The sequence below is a fragment of the Coturnix japonica genome, chromosome 5 (assembly GCF_001577835.2).
Source record: "Coturnix japonica isolate 7356 chromosome 5, Coturnix japonica 2.1, whole genome shotgun sequence".
Taxonomy (NCBI): Eukaryota; Metazoa; Chordata; class Aves; order Galliformes; family Phasianidae; genus Coturnix; species Coturnix japonica.
Window position 1 is genome coordinate 5,374,906 of NC_029520.1, and position 22,986 is coordinate 5,397,891.

At 35.9% G+C, this 22,986-nt stretch overlaps 1 long non-coding RNA gene across 2 annotated transcripts in view; it reads left to right on the top strand.

The window, feature by feature from the left end:
* The first annotated feature begins 13,962 nt into the window (after positions 1–13,962).
* LOC107314376 overlaps positions 13,963–22,986 on the top strand; it is a 51,898-nt gene continuing 42,874 nt past the window's right edge. Inside the window, exons 1-4 of one of the 2 annotated variants that reach the window (XR_004307509.1) lie at positions 13,963–14,177; positions 16,087–16,207; positions 17,313–17,504; positions 18,731–18,814. This is a non-coding gene — a long non-coding RNA (uncharacterized LOC107314376). The remainder of the gene's footprint in view (positions 14,178–16,086; positions 16,208–17,312; positions 17,505–18,730; positions 18,815–22,986) is intronic. The other variant, XR_004307510.1, reaches the window with a different exon arrangement.

The following is a 22,986-nucleotide window of genomic DNA, read 5'->3' on the forward strand; positions in this document are numbered from 1 at the left end:
ATGGCAAATGTTGGAAAAAAGGATTTTACAAGCCCTGTCACTTCTGTTAAAATTAGCAAGCACTGCAGTTACTGTTCCTGAAAAATCAGCTTTTTCTCCATGGGGGTTTTCCATTTGCTTTTAAGGGCAGGAACAGGGGTTTTAGGCACTTTTCTTCATTGAAGAAGGGTTGGTTGCCCTATGGAACCAATTGGTTCCATTGAAATTCTGGTCTGAGAAACTGCTCTTCAATGAACAGAAACATGAACTTAAATCAAATTTAGCTCATGCTACATTCACTTTGTCTTGAAGAGCTTTCAAGACATAGCCAAGCCATAAGACTTATGATGCTCTGTAGGCCTTTCTGAACTAGTGGTGGTACTTTATGATTGCCAAAACAAGAATGCCTATTTTCTAAAGAAATTGGTACAGGTCCTAACCTTTTTATTAAGAGAAAATAATAACTGCCACTTTGGATTTTCTTTTAAAGATTTATAGTTAAATAGACCCTTTCACCACTTAATGAAATGTTTCTGCAGTATGCTTTTCTACTTTGTTTGCCAGTACAAAACATATTTAGACATCAAATAATCAGAAGGTTTATTTCAGCTTTAGTCCATGTTGAGAGATAGATATATTAATTCCAGATCAGAGCCTTGATAATGTGGCTCTGTTGTTTATGTACTGGAGCTGGCTCATTTTCTGGCACATTTTGGCTGGGGCAGAATGCACACACAGCTGTCTGCACCCATCCAGCTAGGCAAATCCTAAGTTAGACCTATTTAGCACATTCATGAGACCTCTGTGAGATAGCAAATAGGATTCTATTTTTGTACTGGGAGAATATACTTAAACCAATTCTTGAATGTCAAGCCAAGCATAGAATTGACTTTAAAAGTGACGTGCCGAGCAATGGAATCTGCAATTCTGAAACAGAGCAGGACTACCCTTTCCTCACGTATCTCTTGCTACTTTGTTAGCGTGAGTAATTTTGGATATACTTGTCTTTCTGAGCAACTCAAAGCTGGTACGCTTCCCAGCTTTGGAAATATATACAGATTTGTTTTTTACATGGATGTTGCTGATATTTATCATCAGTTACTTTCAGTTTTCATGCACTATTGAGATGTTTTGTTTCAAATGCATTTTCAAGGCTATCTGATGAGAAAAGAGCTTGGTCTCTCATTAGACCTTGCATTGGTTGTACTTGCTGGTTGTTCATCATTATTGGTTTACTGTACATCTAGGAGTTTTAGAAGTATGTCTTGCTGCTGTTTACTGTTCTTGGTAATAATACTCTATACTGAATTAGAAACCCCATGTTTTAAAATTCATCAGTCATTTGTAGAAACAGTGCAGATGCTTGTTTTGCACAGTATTCACGTAGTTAATCCTGTTTAATCCCTATATCTACAAAAGTCCATAATTCTGCAGAACTCAAATATTAAAAATTCTCAATCATATCAATGAGATCTCACATTACCTGCTATTTTCCATGACTCAATATACAAGTGCCTTCTTGAAAAGCAAACAAAAATGAGATCAAGACTAAAAAGAGGTAACCTTTTATTTCTATGTTCTTAGGAGGTCTCTGAACTGCAAGTGATATTAGGTCTGCTTTCACAGCAACCTGTTCAGACAATGAAGCATAGGCAGTTTTCAATATTTCCCCCTTGCATTATTGTTTTTGGTGCATCCTTGACATGGTTGTTATATTCTGCAGCGTTTCACACTGTCATGAAATCTTATTCAAGGAGAAAATTTACCATTACAGACATTGAAGAATGCTTTTCTTAGGAAAAAGTGAAAATAATTCTAGGTCTGCAGACTAAGTTTTTGTCTAGAGGCCATTTCTGAAGTCTAGTTGTAATAATGGCCTTAAAATAGCTCAGAGTAGATGATGTCATCTCGCTTTTACTCTTTCTGATCTATTATATGTTGGCAGTATCAAATCAATGTAATATTCCTTTTAAACAATGTTACTGAATTCGGGATTTCTTTGGACTGCAGTGGGGGAATTGTTCTCTGTTACGATCAGAGTGTGTGGATACAGATCTGTTACCTACTCCTATTTTTTTTTAATCATTAATTTGTTTGTCTTTAGCAAAATGACACAAGACATTTTAACATCATGCAGTACCTCAAAATGGTAAAGAGAGATTTTTTTGTTATTTAATTTGCTTGTTTTACTTGCCTGTCTTGTCCTACAGATAAGTTAAAACACAATGAGCAAAATAATATAGTTTGATATTCTTCTCCTAAAGATGCAGAATAAAAATGTAGAGTTTTTGAGTCAAAATTGAGCTTTTCTCTGAGGGTTTATAAGGATGATCTGAAAAAAAGAACCAGAGACAAACAAAAATCAACAACAAATTCTGCTAAATTGATTGTCAAAACTATGGAACAAATACAAGGATTTGATTGGCAATTACACTATCCAAGAAAGCATGCTGTGGTCTCCTGCCTGGAATTAATAATGTCTGCTAGAGGATCAAACGCGTAGTCTACATATCCTTCATTAACTATGTTTACAAGAAAATCTGAGGTGATTTTCATTCCACAGCCAGGATCATATTTGCTGGAAGATGAGATGTGCCACGCAAATACAGGTGTGAAAATGGCAATGTTACTTAACCTTTGGTGGAGCTCCTCTGGACACCTTCAGGAGGTTGTTAGCAGAATTTGCATATACTGCACACTCTTATTACTTTTTAATCTCAGATGAGCCATCATAACAGAATTATCTTATTTCACAATTTGTTCCCATTCATTAAATTTCATACCAGCTTCCTGACAGTGCCAACTAAAAGGCTAAATCAATCATAGAACATTTTTTAATTATTGCTTTTTAAAGGCTACATGAAATGGAATGCATTGCAGTAGCTGTCTAATCACAACTTAGATATGTCATTCTTTCAAGCTGCCCAGAAACGTGTTTTGAAAGCCTTGTGAGGTAGAATCAATCCCAAGCTCACGTTCGAATGATACACTTGAAGCAACATATTTGTGCTGCTACCCTGAGAGTAGGAACAAAGGGTGGAATTTCAGCGATCTAATATTGTGTTAATAGTAGACTTAATGGATGGTTTCAGCAACCTGCAGCAGGAGTGAGAGATGTATGGCTACTCTGTGATGAATGAGGAATGTCAGTCTGCTCACAGCACCTGGAGGACACCTGGCTGCATCTACTACAGCACCATTAGATAAATACTGGGGCAGCTGGCAGTGGGATGTGAGTATATAGCAACTGCAAGGGAAGGGTTACACTTTCTCCTTTTTTTTTTTTTTGCCTATATTGCATGATTTAACAATAATAACTGTTTTTTCATAGGTGGCTTTTCTTAAGCTGATCAGAAAAAATGCTGAGTGAAGATGTAGACATTGCTGCAAACACCTGAAGTGCAAATAACAATATATAATAACATAAAAATATGTAAATATTCTTAAAAAAAAAGAATAGTTTGAAATAGCAACCAAAAAATCAAAGCTTTTGATATAGAATATAGACCAGATGCTGATCAGTTTGTTTTTCTCAAAGTACTGTAAGGAGATTTAATATAAATAACAATAAAATATATAATAATATATATTATTATATAATTATATAATATATATACATATAATATGTGTGTGTGTATATATATATATACATATATATATAATAATATATGTATGTATGTATGTATATATAATATACCCAATAATATAATAAATAACAATTTAATATAAATTGGGACTGCTACATTTCATAAATAATATCTCATGTCCATGTGATATTTTTGGAATGAATGTTTTCCAGTCAATTCAAGGACAGACCAGTAAGACTAAGATAATAATGAAAACAGTTATTTCTCTTGGGAATTGAATAAGAAATGTACAGGTTATATTTTACTAATACTGCTATGCTCTAGAATTCCATCTTTAAGCACTTGCCCTTCTCTTCAGTGTCTTTCTTGGTGAATATCTATCACTTCTAATTATCAGTGTAATTCTTGGATGAATTTTTGTCTTATTCTCTTGAGTATGACCCTCCTTCAAGATTCAAGAATAAGTCGTATGTGGTTCCTGAGTTCATACTTTAAGTGTTTGTGGTAATGTAGTACGCTCTGGGGGACAGAAATGTAGACTGATGGAGAGGAAGATGTTGCCTTAATTTTCTTCTGTTATTACTTCTTCCCGAATCTTTTCTAGTATCTGCCAAAAGGTGTTTTTGAACCCGTTGCATGATCTTGCTTAGATTTTCTTTCCCATAATTAATACAGTGCTGTTGACATCAGTGCTTATTGTATCTATGTAGTTGAGGTGTATTTGTCCATGTCCTTGAATACTTCAATGTGCTCCATTAATTCTACCATCTCAGTTTGAGGAAAAAATAATAAATCTGCTGGTTTGTGGTTTTAAGCTCCATTAAATTGCTTAAGATTACAGACAACCAGCATCTTTGGAACCAGTGTCTTGATGATACTGGAAACCAGTATCTTCACTGGAAAAGAGTTGGGGATAGGCGTGCAGAGAAGGGTAACGAGATGATTTACAGGACAAATCTTTCCTTCCTTGATTAGTAAGAAGTTGTTACAATTCATCAGAAATTCTGTTGAGTAGAACAGAGCTAAGAGGATTTGATACCATTTGTGTTTGTATTAAAACAAGCCGCTATGGCTATAATATTTGGTATAAATAGACCTGTTGAGAATGTTTCTGCGCATTCTGTACACTACCCACCCTCCCTTCAATTATGAGGTGACATTTTTATTTACTCTTTACATTATGAAAAGTATCATTTAGGGTAGATGACAATAACTGTAAATGTTATCCATCTTAGTTAGATATCTAACCGTATTTCATTGTTTTATTATTTGTATAGTTAATGGAGAGAACAGGGTACTCTGAAAAAGTGTGTGATCCCACCTTATCTACATACTTTCTGGAGCTCTCTAGTGCTATAGGTATCCTATACTCTAGCCTGAGTGGATATCCAGCTAAGTAAATGTCACTGGGCATTGTAGCTATAGTGGCAATGATATTATTGGCATGACGCATCACTTTTTTTTATCCCCAAGACATGATTCCTCATCAGCAGTCAGAATGAAACTAGTTCGCTCATTGCAAGCAATCCTCATTTAGCAATTTCACTTCATTCTTGCCCAGGTTATGCTGCAAGATTCATTTCTCATGGTGATACTTATTTCATTCAGTCCAGGCTTCTTAACACTCTCACTCGAGTAGATGCACTTATTTTTTCCAACAGAAAATGAAGCAGCTGCTATTTAGGGAGTTAGTGAATCTTGCTCGCCTCAACTTGCAGCTGTATTGTTCTTTATACAGTTCTTTATACAGTTTGAGGGGAGAAATAAATGATTGCTTGCCAACAGTTGTGGAGACATCTCTGAAGTCTGCTGTAGCATAATGGTAACTCCTGAAACAAAGCAGGAGATGATCTGTTTTTTAGAGTAGGAAGCTTACTGCTCTTGGTCATTTGCAGTACTTCATGAGAGATCCAGATGCAGTGTTCCCTAAAGGCAGCTGAATCTGGCTGTAGGAAGGCTAGCTCATATGTTCACGCTGCTACATTTAGCATTACAGTGTGTTTCAGAGAACAAATGCATAAATAATATGCAGTGTACATTTTGCAAATGTTTATTTTATGAAAACTCAATATGTCTTGTATTACACACTGACACAGTCAAGTGGGTGTGATTGCTCATGGATTGCTTCGCTGTCAGAAAGATTCTATAAAGTCTTACCTGTTCATAATCAAACTTTCATTTATAAGGGAAGGTGAAAGTAATTACTATTAACTTTGTTTTTAACGTGATTATGTGCTGGTTTCACCTTGATGGAGAGCAGAACTGCTGCAGCTTCTCTCTTTCTCCCCCTCCTCTAAAGAAGAAAGGGAGAAAATATGATGGAAAAAGGCTCAAGGGTTGAGATAAGGACAGGGAGATTGCTCACCAATTACTGTCATAGGCAAAACAGACTTAGTGTAGGGAGATTAATGTAATTTATTGCCTATTACTAACAGACTAGAGCAGTGAGAAACTAAAAGCAAACTAAAAATTCCTTCACTCCCCATCCATCTTCTTCTGACTCCTCCCCCTAGAAGCGTTGCAGTGGAACAGGGTGCTGGGGCTATGATCAGCCCATATTTCATCTCCTTTACTCCTACCCCGGCTTCACACATGGTCCCTCCCGTGGAACGCAATCCTTCCCAAAATGATCCTTTATGGGATTCTGCTGCTCCATCTGGAACTCCTCCTGTACTGACCTTGCAGTCTGCAGGGCTGTTTCTCTTCCATTTCTCTCCCCTCTCTCCCAGCTGCTGTTTCACAACAGATTTTCGCTTCCTTAAATCTGTTCTCCCAGGGCACACTTAGCATTGATTGTGCCTCTGCTCTGGCCAGCAGCAGGTCCCATTGGAGCCAGCTAAAACTGGCTCTGGTCTGACATGAAGCAGCTGGACTCTGCTCACATTGGCCACCTCTGTAATGCTTCAACTAACAAAACCTTGTTGCATAAACCCATTGTTTTAAACCCAGTATGTTTTTATAAAGATAAAACAAAAGATAGGTTTGGTGAATGGTTATTTCTACACGTTGTCCAGATTCACTGGGAGCAAAGTGACAAGTCTGAATTGCTACTCTTCTGTACTGATATAACTGTTTTTTTCAGTAAGGCTCTTTCTTTCTTCTCCTATCAAAAAAGTTACATTTCTGTACCTTAAAGCCACAGAAATTAGTGCAAAATATCCTAAATCTTCTCTGTTCCTGGAGGGCACACTAAAAGAGACATTTTTAGCAGGCGGGTGCTGGAGAATGAATTAACTATGCATGCTAGACACCATAGAAGGCCAAAGAAATGAGTCATCTACTGCATCTGATCCGATCTGCACATCATTATTACAGCTGCTACCTTCACACAAGCTATCCTATTTCCAGACTATCTTACTGTTTATCTGAGGGGTACACCTCTTTTTCTAAACCAATCTTTTGCAATAATTTCTGAAAAGGTGGTTTGGAATCCTTTTCTCCAGTTTCTGTCCATGTTGTTAATATCATTATGCATGCTGTAGATTTTCTCAGTTTTTGAGAACCTGGCAGAAATGTTACGGTCAGTAAACCAAGAAAGATTTTTCAGCCAACCCTTTCAGTGCCCTTACTGAAATCCCATTCCGTTTCATAGATGTGAATGCAAGCAAATTCTTTAGGGAGCCTTTAACTTGTTGCCTCATCACATGCTAATTCCTCTGGAGGTGTAGGTTGAGTCTCAGCTGTCTTGAAAGCAGAAAATTTGGCTATTTGAAACTGTCCTGCCTCATTTGTGGTCATTCTGGTCTCCTTCACCCAGCAACACACCTTCATTTTCTCCAGCTTCCTTTTGTAACTGGTGTACCTGTAGACTCCCTTCTTGTTACTTCTCGTATCTGTTGACACGTTTAGCTCCAGCTGAGTTTTAGCCTTCTTGATGTTTTCTTCCTAAGTACCCAAACAATTCATTTATACTCTAATTTTGCACCTTACCCATTTCTAACTGTTTCTATTTATGTTCTAGTGTTTTTATCAAGAAGCTCCTTGCTAAGCCAAGTGGGCCTTCTTCCAAATTTTCCAGTCTTTCTTTACACTCAGATTTGCTTTTAAAAAGTTTTCCGTTTAAAAAAAAACAAAAACAACACACCAGTTCTCCCGGTACCATTCTCCTCGTGGCAGCTTCCCAGGAATCTGCTTCAGCTGAAGTCTCTTAGCAGTACATCTTGGTTTTCATGCCGGAGTTCTGTGTTTTGGGGTTTCTTTTTAAACATGATGCCAACTAGCACTAAGGTCAGAAACAACAACATAGGCTCGCTTCAGTCAGTCGTACTTGTGAAGTTCCTTTATCTCTCAGTGATATCTACTGGATGAAGAAACTTGTTTATATGAGAGTTATCAAATTAAAATGGCTATAGTTGAATGAAAAAGGCAGCCATAAAATTGAGCAGTAAGGAAATTTAGGCCATCTCATGTACAGCTTGTTTTAAATCTCTTCGTTAATAATCTTTCTCATCCTCCCACCTCTATCTAACTTGTGTCAGCATTTTCTAATAACTCTTACTTTTTACTTTTTAAATACAGTATTAAAAAAATCAAGCTTTCTGATATGTCTACTATTCTACTGCTTTTCATATGACAGATTGTGCATAGCAGCTTTTGGGGGGGGGGGTTCAGGGAAGTTTCTGAGTAAGAAGAAATAGCTGGCTGAAATGAACTTTTATTCTCTACTATATTTACAGACTTAAATGTTTGGAGGTTCTGCCTTTGCCTGCTATTGTATGTTAATGCTAATTTTAATTTGGCAGCTTTACACTCCCATATGACTTGAATTTTCGGTTAATATATTTCTATTTGTTCTATAGTATATAAGCCACCTTTGCTCTCCTTACATTACCCTGCTCCTACCTGCTGCATACAGCATCATCATTGTTAATAATTATGATTGCCTGTAATGGTGGGCGGTCTACTTTGAAGATGAAACTTCTTATAGAGGTTTTAATTCAGCTTATCAGTCTAGAGTTCTCAGTAACGTACAGGTATGCCTGAGGAGGGTAGGCAGTAGGGTGCTTGATATTGACTTCAGGGCAGACTGGAGGTTTTGCAGACTGTGCTTATTTCCAACAGTTAGCTTGTTGTGTGTGTGCACTTAGGTATTGGTTTTTAGGTATTGTCACTTAAAATTGTGAAAAATTCTAAGGCAGCCTTCTACCTTGACTTATTTTGAGAGAAACACTTGTCTATCCAGCTTTATTTTCTATTTGGAGTGATAGAAATGAATTTTTAATTCACCAAATCCAAAAAAATATTCATCCAAAACATTTTTGAAGCTTTGCATGTATTTGTATCCTTTCAATAGAAATGAAACTATTTTCTTCTCCAGAGATATTTATTCTTTTTTTCTTTTTTCTTTTTTCTTTTTTTTTTTTTTTAGAGATTTATTATGTAATTATTGTTACATTCATCATACATTCATACATTCTTACTGCTGCTTCAAGTGTTTCCTGTGATGCAATCTGGTTCTCACTACCTGTCTTTGCCTGCTTGTTCTCCCACAGTATCCAATGAGATAAATATGTCATTGTTATTAAATGCATTATTTGGTACGTTTCTGTGGAACATTTAAGGTGCATAAAATTAGCTATTGATATCTGTGGCCTTTCTTGAGTAAACTCATATCCCATCTATATTTATGCCTTGTTATTACACAGCAGAATAAACTGGTAAGCCTGTTGAGAGAGAGCCCTCCATTTGGTTATCATTTGAGGTTGGCCTCTTCTCCAAACGAACTCTCTCTTCATAAGAAGTTTCTGAGTTTTCTTCTTTTGGGCTGAAATTTTCACTGTGAACTTTAAATTTAAAGTAGGCGTTTGCTTGTTTGGAAATTATTTTTGAGATTTCTTTTGCCCACAGTATGAAGGTGTTTTTTTTCCCCTTAGGGAATGTAAATTTGATTGACTGGTTTGTTCAGATGCATCAAATTAAAAAACAAAACAAAGTCTTTTCTAAAATCCTTTGTTTTAAAATGAAAGTTGCTGTCATATTTCTTGAAAAGCTTAGAAAAACAATGAGGATCATTTAAAAAAGGAATTAATCTTTCAATAATTAATTCGTCTATGAAATAATGGTTTTTAAAATAAAGTGCACGAGCTAGAGCTGATACTGTGGAATAAACGAATATTAGTACATATGAAAATTAACTAATTTGGCCATTATTTCTCAGAATGAATTTTCATTTTGGAGAGAACTAGAACATATGATTGTAAATGAGCATTCTTTTTGTGTGTTTAACCAAGCAAAAGTAAATGCTTGTGTAATGAATAATTCAGACAGCCTATTCATAAAGCCATTCATTGAATTCCTCTTTTTTCCAGAGAATGAAGCTCAATATTTGTTGATAAAGCAGCTTTTTTCCCCACAGATGGTAGAGCTGAAGCAACCCAAGAGCAGGTGAGAAATTGCACAAATGTAGGTCTGCTTCATCTTAGGGCAAAAAATATTGGACAAAACATATGCTGAATGTTTTCTCGCTCTAAACTATGCTTCATTCACACTGAGAATTAATGACTGTGGCTATGAATAACAAATTCCATTTGTTTGGGAGAGGTAGGTTTTCCTTTATTATATGACTCTGAATTCCAAATAATTATCTGAGAAAATATATGAGCATATAAAATCGAGTTTTTCAGTTCTAAAGCGGTAACTTTCTGTTTAGCTTTAAGAAATGCACGTATAAAATACTATAGAGTAAACAGTAGAAATTATACATTTAATATAGATTTTGCATCTGATTCAGTTTCTGTTAAAATCTCTTCAGCATTGCCACTGTCAGATTGAATGCACCACAGATGTGCTAAATGTGCTAAACCTTATGTGTTATCTGCCTGCTTGGTGAGTTTGTAAGTTGTGGTATGTATCAACAGAGACCAGTGGCATAGAAGGTGACACAGGAGGCTTATTGTCTAAATGGTTCAGATAGATAAATGCATCCACATTCCAAGTGAATGGTAAACTCACCAAGAGAATAATGTCATTTGTAGAAGCAAGAGAAGGATGAAGGGCAGCAAGAGAAACTGAGAACTGTGAACTCCTTTCACGCCTCTGAACCACTTTAACTATATTCACTCTATTTGCAATTTATATTCATAGTCTGTCTGTAAACTCATAGATGTTTTATTAGTGTGTAAAGGTATACTTTATAGAGACTTTTTTTTCTGTCCGTAAAAATGTATTTTTGTTAAGTTTATATCTCATCATGTCCATGTGCTCTAGAGGAACAAAAGAAATCTTATAAACATCTGGCAAAATTGCAGTGTTTATCAAAACAGTAAAGTATTGGGTCTTAGACTGCAAACTCAGGGTATCTCAAATTTTTTCATTACTAAGGACCATGAGCTGGTGAGAATATCAGAGACAAAGTGCACTGCAAGGTGATTGAAAGCCTTAAGGTGGATCAGCTATTAAGATCATGGTTTAATGTAATATTTGTCTGTGGGTGAAATTAGTGCAGAATGGTTACCACACTACAAATTAGGAGCTTAGGAGAAAAAGGAAATGCTCATCGTAAGTTCTTAATGAATCAGTTTTTAACTGGACACAAAGCTAATACTGTTTGTTATTGTTTTCAGTGGGTGAAGAAAAGTGTACACAAGAGTGAAGAAACCATAAGGTTACATTAGCCTTTTGTTTGAATAACATTAACATAGGCTGAAATTCACTTCCACTTTTCACTTTAAGCATTGGGGAAGAGCCGCTAAGTCTCGATTTCAATTCATTGAAATGAAAACACTTGTAACTGTGCTTTACTCTTCCTCCTGTTCTCTTTATGACTAATTCCACAAGAGCACTATTCACGAGTGACATCTCTGTTCTTTTTTGTTCTTATTTTTGTGTTTTACAGGATAGTTTAAGACCAATAAGGTTATTTTTCTTAGTCTGCAGCTCCAACCATTGCAATACATCTTCTAAACTGAGTGCTAACATTCACCAGATTTAATTTTAAATGATGGAATATATTGCCATTCATTTACAAATAACAAACAACTGCAATAAACCCAGAGGGAAAATAACTGGAAGAAATTGATGGTGTAATCATGCACATGCCACTCCCAGCCTGTTTTCCTCAGGCTGTCTGTGTGCTTTTCTGCTATACTAGTCAATCAAACAGTATTGCATTGGAAAAGCTTCTTGGGATATTAAACAATACATTTTAATGGTATTTTTATGACTTTTACACATACAGAGTGAGCCAGTGCAGCTTTACTGAGTTTCATCATTTATTTTTAAGTGCACATTCTTGCACTTAGACCATATCAATCAGAACATGAAGGTCTAACAGTCAAACTTGCCAGCGTAAGGCCACAAGGCTGAATGTTCCCTTGGTATCCTGTTTCCTTTCTGACTCCAGTGTACTATGTAGGTACTTCTTTGTTTCCTATAGCAATCGCTGAATATCTCAGAACAGATCCTGATTTCATTTCCATTAACGTAAAAGAGAAGTTAACTCCTTTGAAGTATATAGGGCTATACTGGACTCTGCAAACAGAATGGTATCTTTTTATTTAAAATATGGGAGAATATTTCAAGCTACTTGTTATCATCGTGAGGCTCCTCAAAAGATGCAGGTTATCTTTTTCTTCTTGGAAGCCATGTTTGAAGGTGCAGCCTTTTCTCGTGTTACAGTATAGAACCCAGATATGCCAACCTGACTATTTTAAAGGTATTGTGCAAGTCTGAGTGAAGACTGTCATGCATGGCTGGGGAGCTGCTCTGCCTCTCTGAGAACCGGAGTTAAGTATGTGAACAGACAATCTGCTTAGCTACTGTAGCACTACATCTGGTGCAAAGCATGTGAGTGTTCTGGAGTCAGATTGATTATTTTAATCTCCAACATGAGGTTTTTCCTACCAGTCTCAAACTGTAACTGTCTTCTTACCACCTGGAATGCTAAAAGCAGCTGTGGATGCATAGGCTGCCTTCTTTAGTGAGCAACTGCTGGAAGAAATGGTAGCATGGACAAAATGTGTTGGGGAGACATTTCAGTGCCATTTGTGGTCTTTGCATGCATTCTTTGTGCTTTATTTGGCTCAAGTAGAAGAAAACAGCCAATGTTGTGGAATTAGCAGGAAACATGTTTTCCTACTATCGTCTTCAAAATTTTAATCAAATTCAACATTAAAAAGTAACCTTTGTCCATTGTACTTATGTAAAAATTAATATGTAGACTTAATGGAAAACACATTTTCTGAAGTTTTTGTTGTTGTTGTTTTTGTTTGTTTGTTTGTTTTAAGGAAAAGAAAATATATTAACTCTCTTTTTTTCTCACTGTATTTATGTGCTAGAGTTCAATTCTTATTAGAACAGGGCCAAATCCCTAATGACCTCTGCTATTTTTTCTCTAAGATATAAAAAGAATTGCTTATGGTGCTGTAAAGGTTAGACTGAGGATCTTGAATTCTCTCTCCACTTGGATAGGCTTTACTATAATATTGTTCCATTGCCTTCTGTGCATTTACTTTTGATTTAAAATTCTATGTGAGGAAATTGAGGCCCTAAGGTAGAATGGAAGAAGCGACTCAGCAGACATTGCAATGCTGAAGTCTTTTCAGCAAATGATTTCTGTTCCTAGATGACATTTGTGTTTCGTATTGTATGCCATAAACTTCAAGTCATTGCTAATGTAGCTATATCAATTATCTTTTTTGAATTATTTTTCTGATATGATGGCAAACGTTCTTCAGTAGAGCATCAGAATGTAGAATTATCTCTAAGTCCAAAATTAATTCAGCTCTTGAAAACAGTACAGTTACTTAAGTGTGACATTCAGTCTGGAAACCAGTATCTAGTTGTCTGTCAAGCTCAAGTGATTTGTTTTCTTTGCCATCTAGTAGGATGCATAAATATATCCTCCCCCCCATTAATAAAAAAGAAACAAGAACCAACCAAAACCAAAACCTAAAACAACAGGGGAGAGGAGGGGAAAGCCAAGATGTAACAGAAAAAGAGATTAGATCATTGTTTTAGAAGTTAGCTACAAACAGACCTCCAGCCTTAGTGGGATGCCAACTTCAAAACAATCTAGCATGCAGTAGAACTGAGAAATGAGGTAGTTTAGGGAAAAACTCACCTGCAGAGTAAGTAATCCACGATGTCCAGCTTTTTCTAACATTCATCTTCATAACAGCGTTCAGTTCTCAAGGATTTGTAGTGATAGAAGGTGTGCTAAGAGTAATTCTAATAAAATCAGTGTTTGTAGAGTTAACAAGATATAACTGAACTACATTTCTAAATGCATTCTATTTTGCCCAGATTTTGTAAGTTAAGCCATAAAAAGTACCAAAGCTGACTGGATTATGTTGGCTGATCTAACTGCAATACACAGCTTTACGGATGCAGGTATTTTGAACTATTCTTTTTAGTATTTGACACTTATTTGTTTTCTAAATCTCAAGGCTGACAACACTAAATGGCTATCATGCCATTGTATGAGTGCTGCTCCAAATGTAATGCCTCTTATTTTATTGGTTCACAACATCAGAGGCAGACATTGGTGGTATGGCAGTAAAGGCTGTACCTTCCCAACAGCATTACATTATATGTTGTTGCTGTATCACAGATGACAGCAGAGGAGCACTCTGACAGAAGGACATTTGACAAGGAAGTGCGGATGAAACAAAGGTATGTCACTGAATTCCTCCATGAGTCAAAAATTGCAGCCGTTGATATTCACTGATGCTTGGTAAATGTTTATGGAGGCCAAGCACTGGATGTGAGCACAGTGGGGGGTGAGTGATGTGTTTCAGCAGTGGTATCAGAGACAGTAGTTCATCTGCACTGGTGCAGATGTATATGAATGTGGCATGTGGGCTCTTGTTCATCAGTGGTGAAAATTCCTAGTTAATAGTGTGGTAGGTGCTGAAAAACAGTGGTTTGTAGCTGAAATTTTTTTCTATCAAATAGCCTTATTGTGCTCTTTGTATCTGTAGTATTTTCCATGGAAATAAATAGCAGGCACAGAGCAATTTCAGAGCAATATATGAATATAGAAAGGTCATCACTAAGCGTGCTTTGTCTATATAATTGCACATCTTATTACTCTTTTCTGCTAGAAGGTATTTTTATCATTTTCTTCATGTAGAGTCACTTTTTATGTGACTTTTCTCTGCAGTCATGTTGTCTAGTTAGGAAATGCTATCTGAAATATATTTGGATTGCTTGAACAACCAGAACTGTGACGTCTGTCTGTGCCAAAAATGGGCAAAGTAGAACATCTGGAGTGGCTTACTTAGAAAACAGAGTTTAGAAATTTAATTAGGAGAAGGATCTGACAAAATAGGAAATCATCTTTATGGCTGAAAGAACGCACAGGAATTTATTTTTCAGGCTGTAAAGATAGAGGTCAAATAAATCTTCTTGAGCTCAGGAAGGTGTTTCTGAGTCTGTGTATGAATGCATATTTGGGATGTCATGGTCTGACTTTTGTTTAGGTGGAGCAATAACTGAGCTGGAGTTGCCTGTATTGCAAGTGATGTACTATGCTACTCTGGCAGGATTCCAATATCTGGATAACGCTGCAGTGTTTTAGTTTGGTATTAAAATGTCAAACTCTCATTTTATTTTTTTTTCATCATACCATCAAGTTTTCTAGAAGACATTCATGTTTCTCCTGTAGGATTTTTCTTTACAATCTTGTTTCTCTGACAAGATTGCTTTATCTGTTCATATCTTCTTCAAAGGATAAATATCAAACTATTCAGATAGTATTAGTGACATTAAATTGACCATTTATTCTGGTAATAAGTAGTGATGAGAAGGCTTAGGCTGCTGTGGACCTTCTAAAAGGTTCTTCTGTAATTAGGTTAATAAATAAAATAATCTACTGTATTTGCCTATAATGGTCCCAATTAATCTCAACCTTAGTCTGTTTCCAGAAAAATATAAAGGGAGATACAGCAGTATAAAACAGGATTGAGGTATGGTTGAAACGGACTCTCTCTATATATAGATACATATATGTATATGAAATAGAGAATTTTGTCTCCTAAAGTTGTTATAGAAACAAGGGCAAGTACGTTCTTTTACAAAGATGGCACTACTGAGAAAGTATATTTTTCCATCACAGGGATATTTTTCCCTTCTTTTTTCCACTGTTGTAAATTAAAGCAGATAACATTTCTACACAGAAAACGTTCAATTAGTGACTTGCTGGGTTATTTTTGTATTTGCAGTCATAGTTGTTGACACACAGATGTGTCAAATGGAATCTCAAAACTCAGCTAATGCATCAGAAGCAAGTTTGTCCTTGAGGATGACTGAGTTCTACCAATTGACTGGGCTTTGTGTTGAATGTAAGAAGTCACTTTTCTCTTAGTGCGACTGGCTTTGGGAACTAAATAAAAAATAGCTAGATTTCTATTTGTAGCTCATTGTAGTTTAAAAGAGAAAATAGGGTTAGAAAGATAGCTTAAGTAGGCAATACTTTATCCTTGCTTTTTTTTTTTCTTCTTTTTTTGCCAGTATTTCACATTTTTTTTACTGTTGGATTCTTTTCTAGTGACTTACCTGAGTCTTACTTGTCTTCTTACAGAGTGCAAAAGCATCCTGCTAACCCTGAACACAGAGAACAGACTATTTTAAAACAGCAGGAAAGAGAAGCAGCAAACTGAGATTTTGAGGAAGGGAACATCTGGGGCTGTGCAACAAGACAGGTAATTAGTGAACAGCAGATCAGACCTGGGATGAGATTTGGAGAGAAACTGTCAGAATGTACTACTCCATAAGGGATTTTACCTTACCCACTTGCCTTGCTGAAATTGGAACTCTTCTGCTGGTTTGCCATCCTTAGAATTCTCTAAGATTATTTTCACTGTTTGCAGCAAGAAACCACTTCATGGAGGCTTAATTTTAGGGGAAAAAAAAAAAAAAAAGAAAGCTGGTAGTGAAATCCTCTCAAGGCTAAGGAATGAAAAATACCATATTGCTGGCTGTCCTGCAATATGTTGCCTGCTAAAGCATGAACAGAAGCAGAGTTTTGTTCAGGTTGCACATTTCTTTCTATGTCCTTGAAAATCTCCACAGGATTGCCTCCACTGTTCTTCATTTACAAATTGTTAAAGACATTACCTTGCCAGTATTACCTTATCTTATCCTAATTTCTTCAGCTTGTAATAGCTGTGGCCTATTTACTTTAGAGGTCTAAATCATCATGGTTTAACATTGGCATGGTTACCTGGGGCAGTTTCTATTCCCTCTAGAAGCATGCTTTTATGATTATGATGTTTATAAGCCTCAAGCAAGTGGTTGGGAGGGCGATGCAGCACTCAACTCCAGATGGCCCAGTTTCAGTGCTACCAGCAGGGTTTCTTTTTTTCTTGTTCCCTTGCTACAAACATCCCATGGTTTTTATTTTCTGCAGAGGTATTCTTTATTCATTGTTTCTTTCTTAGCCAGTGTGACCTTTTAAGACACTCATGTCAATATTGTTTGCTGAAATATATAAGAGCTGTGTAGCCTGTAAAATCTTTAATGCCTCTTGCTTTTTTTGAAGCCATGAGAGCACTGTCTGCGTGTTAGAAAACCAAAGTAATAAGATTTTATGGTTTGGCTACTAAGTCAACATGGTTAGCTAAGCTTTGGCTTATGGAGTTCTGTTATTTTGTATGGTTCAGTTAAATTCGAGAGACTTAGGCTGATGATGGGCTAATGAACTAGAAATACTTTCCCTCCAGTTCACCCCCGTCAGTCTTAATATTTTTCTACTCTTCTCTGCTCAGTTTTGTTCCATGTGAAATTTCAATCTTTGCACTGTTGTAGGACTGCTGCAAAAGACAGGCTACTAAAAAGAGAACTGGTGAGCTCAAAGAAAGATACCCATTACGACCATGTTTTGGGAAGAGCTCTATGTCAGCAGCACAAGTTATAAGTGTGATGCCAGATGTTCTGGAAATTTCTTTGAGTATCTCTTTTTGAGAGCTCAAGAGTGAGAGGAGCTGATTTGGTTTAAAGGTGAGCTTCAGTCTCCTGAATTTTAATCTCATCTTCTTAACTTCTTAACTGTTGTGAGTTCTAATAATATTGTTAATGTTATATTTTTACCTTTTTGAATCATATTAACTCATTGTCCCTTCTCTAAGGGAAATAATTCTTTATGCTTTCCAGCTGAAGTTCTGTGGATGTTTTTGGTGCCTTATTAGCAGGTGTTTATGTAGCATGTCAGTTGCAGTCGAGAAATTCACCTGGCAGATACTTTCCATCCAGTTTTATTTGTATTTATTCTACTACAAAAGTTCAAATCTCAGTCAAAAATGCAGTGTATGTAAGCAATTTCTTGCAAACTAGATTTCCCAACTGCTCCTTTGTTTCATTTGATGAAATTAACTTTTTTCTTAATCAAATGCTAAAAATAAAAAATAAAAAAATAAAAAAAATAAAAAAAATTGTGCTCTTGCAGTGCATGTAACAATAGAATACAAACCTTGTTTTCTGAATATTAAAATATTTGCTGATTTAGTAGATTGGAATTTTCATTCAAATCTATGTTAAGCTGTGTGGCTCTGTGTTGTTCTTATGTTAGTTGTTATCTCTTGTTCCTTAATATTATCATATAACCTTCAAGTTATTACAATGAAACCATAGAAGTCTGTATTTTTTTTATATGTACAGGGAGCATTTGCTTTATACATCAGCTGTAGACTATAGATCTTGCATGGGGACACATTTTGTCTAAGAAATGTTTTAAAAGCATGATGATTTTAGTACCAAAACAACTCTTAGCTGTTCCTGATGAGCCCAGTAAATTCTGGATGTCATTCCTTTTAAAGTTTTCCTTCTTTCTGATTAATTTTTATACTGCTTCAGTCTCATTTATCCTACACATTAATGGCATAAAATTAAATAGTTTTATTATGTTTCAATTTTAATCATCACTGGATCTTTGATTAGTATTCCTTTTTTTATCCTTTTATTTTTCTGATGTGCTTTTTCTTCTTGCAGACTGGAAAAAAGCACTTGGAATTTTATCCTGTATCAGTCCAAAAATTGAAATGGATCTCATTGTTACAGAGCATACTTTAATTTTCAATGAGTACCATTCGAAGTGTTTCTGACAACCATTGGGTGTTGATGCTGGTATTCATGTGTTTGGCGCTATTTCCCTATCTATCTGTGCTATATGCCTCCTTTGACCTTAGCATTATACTTCAAAGTAATGTGGATTTGTCCTTTGGTTACAGTTTACTTAAACTTTTGAAGGAAAGGATCATATTGCATCAAAGAAGTCATACAGCTCAAAGAAGTCACCTGCTGAACATACTGAGGTAGGCAAAAAAAACCAACCCAACAAACCAAGCAACTGTTAATTACCGTTAGTATACTTTGACTTCACTTATCTTAAAACCCACTTGAGATGGATGGCACACATAAGTATTCAGTCAGTATTTTCAATGAAAGCACGCAATATTGTTTGAGAAGAATATATCTGTCAGACCAGACTGTTAGTCATTTGTTATTCAGCGATTTCTCACGTCTGCAGTGTTTGCATTGATTACCCACGTTCAGAAGTAAAATATGGTAGATGAGGGAGATGTCTAGCAAATGATAAGTAGGTTAAAGCAAGGAATATAATTCCATTTCAGAAAGGAGACAAGTCAGGGACATCTTTTTAAATTAGCCAAATTCTTTTGTTAGTGTGCATGTGTAAGCACAGGAATGAGAACAAAAACAGTAAAATACATTGAAAATGTTACTGAATTAAGTAGTCCCAGTTCTTTTGAGTTTACATGGAACGAACCCAGTAGCTGCCTCGCTTTGAAAACCTACTGGTGTAGTGATTTTAGATTATCAGGAAATTCAGTGTGTGCTTCCAAGTCATCTGCTATTAGCCACCATCACAAAGGCACTTAGAGCAGACGGGGACATGCTCCTTTCATTTATTTATTTCTCTATACAAAGGCATTCTTTAAAACTTAATTGAACAGGCACATTTACAAGTTAGCAGCAGACTCCCTACAGAGTGCTGGGATGAGAAGACTCACGTAAGCGTATGTAAATTCAAGATGCTGATAAATGTGTTCTTTATTTTGGTATTTCAAAACTGTAGCTTTTCAGCCATAAAAATGCAAAATAATAGCAAGGTTTACTTGCAAGTAGACAGGAAAAGTAAAAAGACCAACTCAACCAGACAATATATTCATATTTTCCCAATGTTTATGTGGGCAGAATGTTGTTAAATATCTTATCTGGGTGTAGAGCAAAGAGCATAGGCTGTTTTGAAATATTTTGTGTTATTAACCAAGGTTTTACTCAGGATCTACTGAATAATCTGGCATCTTGTGCTTTGGTGTAAAGCTGGCTTTCTTTTTCCCTTTTTACCTTTGGAACCTGATTTTCATAGATAATCTCTGAGAAGCCCTACTGTGGTGAGTCCTGCAGGTGGGACAGCTCTGTGAATCTCAGAATACCTTTTTCACTGCAAAAAAATCCACTGCCATTTGGCCTTCTCAAGGTGCCATGGGAATGTTAATGGTCCAGACTGAGAGCTTGATGTAAATGGGAGAACTTAAAGTTCAGGTGTTACTTGCTTTGAATTCAAATTCTAGAGGCTAGAAACACATAAACAGAGTCTTTAGATTTCAGAGTTTTGAACTGGATTACCTAACATGATCAACAGGCACTTAAAATCCATTCATGTTATTCTGAGGATCAGATTCTTATTTTTGGTAAATACTATCCTTTGATTTACCCCAAGGAGATATTCGAAGAGTATACTGATTTTAAAGAGTTTCTCTTTCCAGTTAACTCAGATGTTACTGGAGTGTTATTTTCTCATTGAGAAAACAGCGATTGGTGGAACTTGCCTCATTTCATTTGAAACCTGATTTTAGGTAGAGTGCATAAATTTTCTGAATAATTAAATACTGAGGACTAGGTGCAGATAATTAAGAAAGTTAGATTGTAGGTATCTTCTTTTAAAGTTGGTAGTGATCTTAGTTATCCTTGCTCCATAAAGTCTTGATATGTCTACTTATGAGCGTGTGATTTTTCACTAAGTATTGCAAAGCAGTTATACTAGGCTATGTTCACAGATAGGATTGAAATTTGACCATAGATGAGCACATTTTTGGGTATCAGTCTCCTAAGTGTCCTGCTCAAGGCCAGATTGTGCTATGATCTTTCACTGTGCTTCACTGAAGATGTGTCTTTAAATACCAACACAAACATGCAGTTATATTCTGCAGAAGTTTTGCCTGCATGCAAATCCATCTTTCCAGTAACAAAGTTCTACCAGTCTTTACTCCACCCTCCCTTCCTCCCAGCATCTTGATGTTAAATTATGCTTATTTTTCCTGAATGGTACTTAGTTAATCTGCCAAGAATTTAGCCAGCCTGAGGTAGATCCATTGAATTCTTTTTGCTCTGTCTCTTAAGAAGACTACAGTATTTGTGGGATGAAGGGAGCTTGGTTCTCAACTGTGAACACACGTAGAAAGAGTGCTGACAGGAAGATTGCTAAGAAAATTCTTCTGCTTCTGGTTTTCTAGGTGTTGTCCTCTTGATGTTGGTGTCCTCCCAGTCTGTTGTGATTGAGCTATTCTTCTTACATAAAGATATTCCCCCTTTTCCCTCAGAAATTTTTGAGCACTATTATTTTTTGCCATCCTTTTGATGAAACTTAATTTTAAAATGGACCTTATGAATTGTTTCAGGGTCTTTTTCGATCTCTTTCAGTCATAATTAACACATCCTAACTCTAGCATGGAGGTTTGATCTGTCATCATGTAACACGCTCCACTGCTGTATAAAAACATTCCACCAGGTCAGGAAGGTTTTCTTTTTAAGTGAGCAGGAAAAGAGCATACACACAGTCAGTTAGCAGTCCTCTACTGGCAAATGTTGGCATTTTTTCCTGTAGTAATGCAGTCACTTCTGATCAGTGAACGTACCTTTATATGCCTAAGTCTCTTAGTGGCTTAAATGCTGGAGGATTGAACACCTTTTCATAATATATACATATATAATATATATTTACAATATACATATACAATATACAATATATATGTATATATATTGTTTAATGTGTAAAAAAAATTCAAAGGGAGTAATTAAGCAATTAAATGTTGTAACTCTAATCATCCGTGGGTGATCCTGTTGGTTTTTGTTGTTATTATTGTTTCGTATACAGTTTTTTAAGGAGCATTTTAGAAACTATAACTGCTTGACTGTTCAACAGCAGCACGATTTCTAGAGGTCAGCACAAGTTGTCAGTTCTGCTTGCAATTGTCTTGTGCCCACGAGTCTCCTCTAATTGCACTCAGGAATTTCAGTGTAGAAAAATCACATGGCATATTCTGAATGATAAAGAATCCATCACTGCATGACTGTTTTCACATGCTTTTTTTTTTTTTTTTTTTTAGTGTTTGCATTGCAACCAAAAATTTGCATTTAAAAGGCTGCTTGTGTTTAATATTGTGACACATACATTATCGTTTGCTTTTGCAGCTCTTCCAGCTAAATTTAGGAAGACAGTTTTGGGTCATGAAGTCTAGAGAAATGTTTCAAATACCGAAAAAGAAGAATTTGTACAATTAATATGCCATGTATGAATTTATATGGATAACATTTGAAACAGAAATTGCTCACCATATTCCATCTTGGCATATTTAATTGTACTGGATTATTCATGCTTTTAGTTGGAATGTAACACATACGCACATGCAAATGCTGTGTGTGTTAATACTAAATTCAGTTCTCCAAGGCTGGGCATTCTGTAGTGTTTAGGATAAATTTTGTTAATCGAGGTTGATTTACAGAACTCGGGATGCAATAGGAAAGGTCTGTTTTATCAAACAGAGAATAAAGTTAACCAGAATACCATCCTAAATTTCTGTCTACAGCACTTTTATGGTATAGTTAGAAATGTATTGTACAAGAAATAGTTGCTGCATTCTCAGACACTGGAACTTAGCTGCAGAGAAACAGGATAGAGCAGAATGTAACAATTAACTGAACTGAGAATGGTATCAGTCCTGAAACCAATGCTGAATTGACAGTGGCATTTGGAATACAGAAATTAAGGATGGCTGGTCAAAACTTTCTGGCTAATAAGTCCTTCACTACAGGTAGCCAAGGAAGAGACTTGGGAGCTATAACATCATCAGTGAAGTACAGCTTCCTCTAATTTGTAAGAGATTCATCAGTTTCATAAATGGATTGGTAATAATTACTGTATTTATGTTTAGTTCTGACTAGTTTTCTAGAAAATAATGATTTATCTTCTCTTTTTCCTATCTGTGTATTGTTATCACTTTACTTGGATTTGACAGCATCTTTTTTTTCATAATGACACATACACAGCATTTTGTATGCACATGCATACAAACACAAATAGGCACAAATGTATATTTATGTACCCATATATAGATATATAGATATATGCACACTAACCTAGGCATAAACACTTCAGCCCTTCATATATTTATTTTTGGGGATA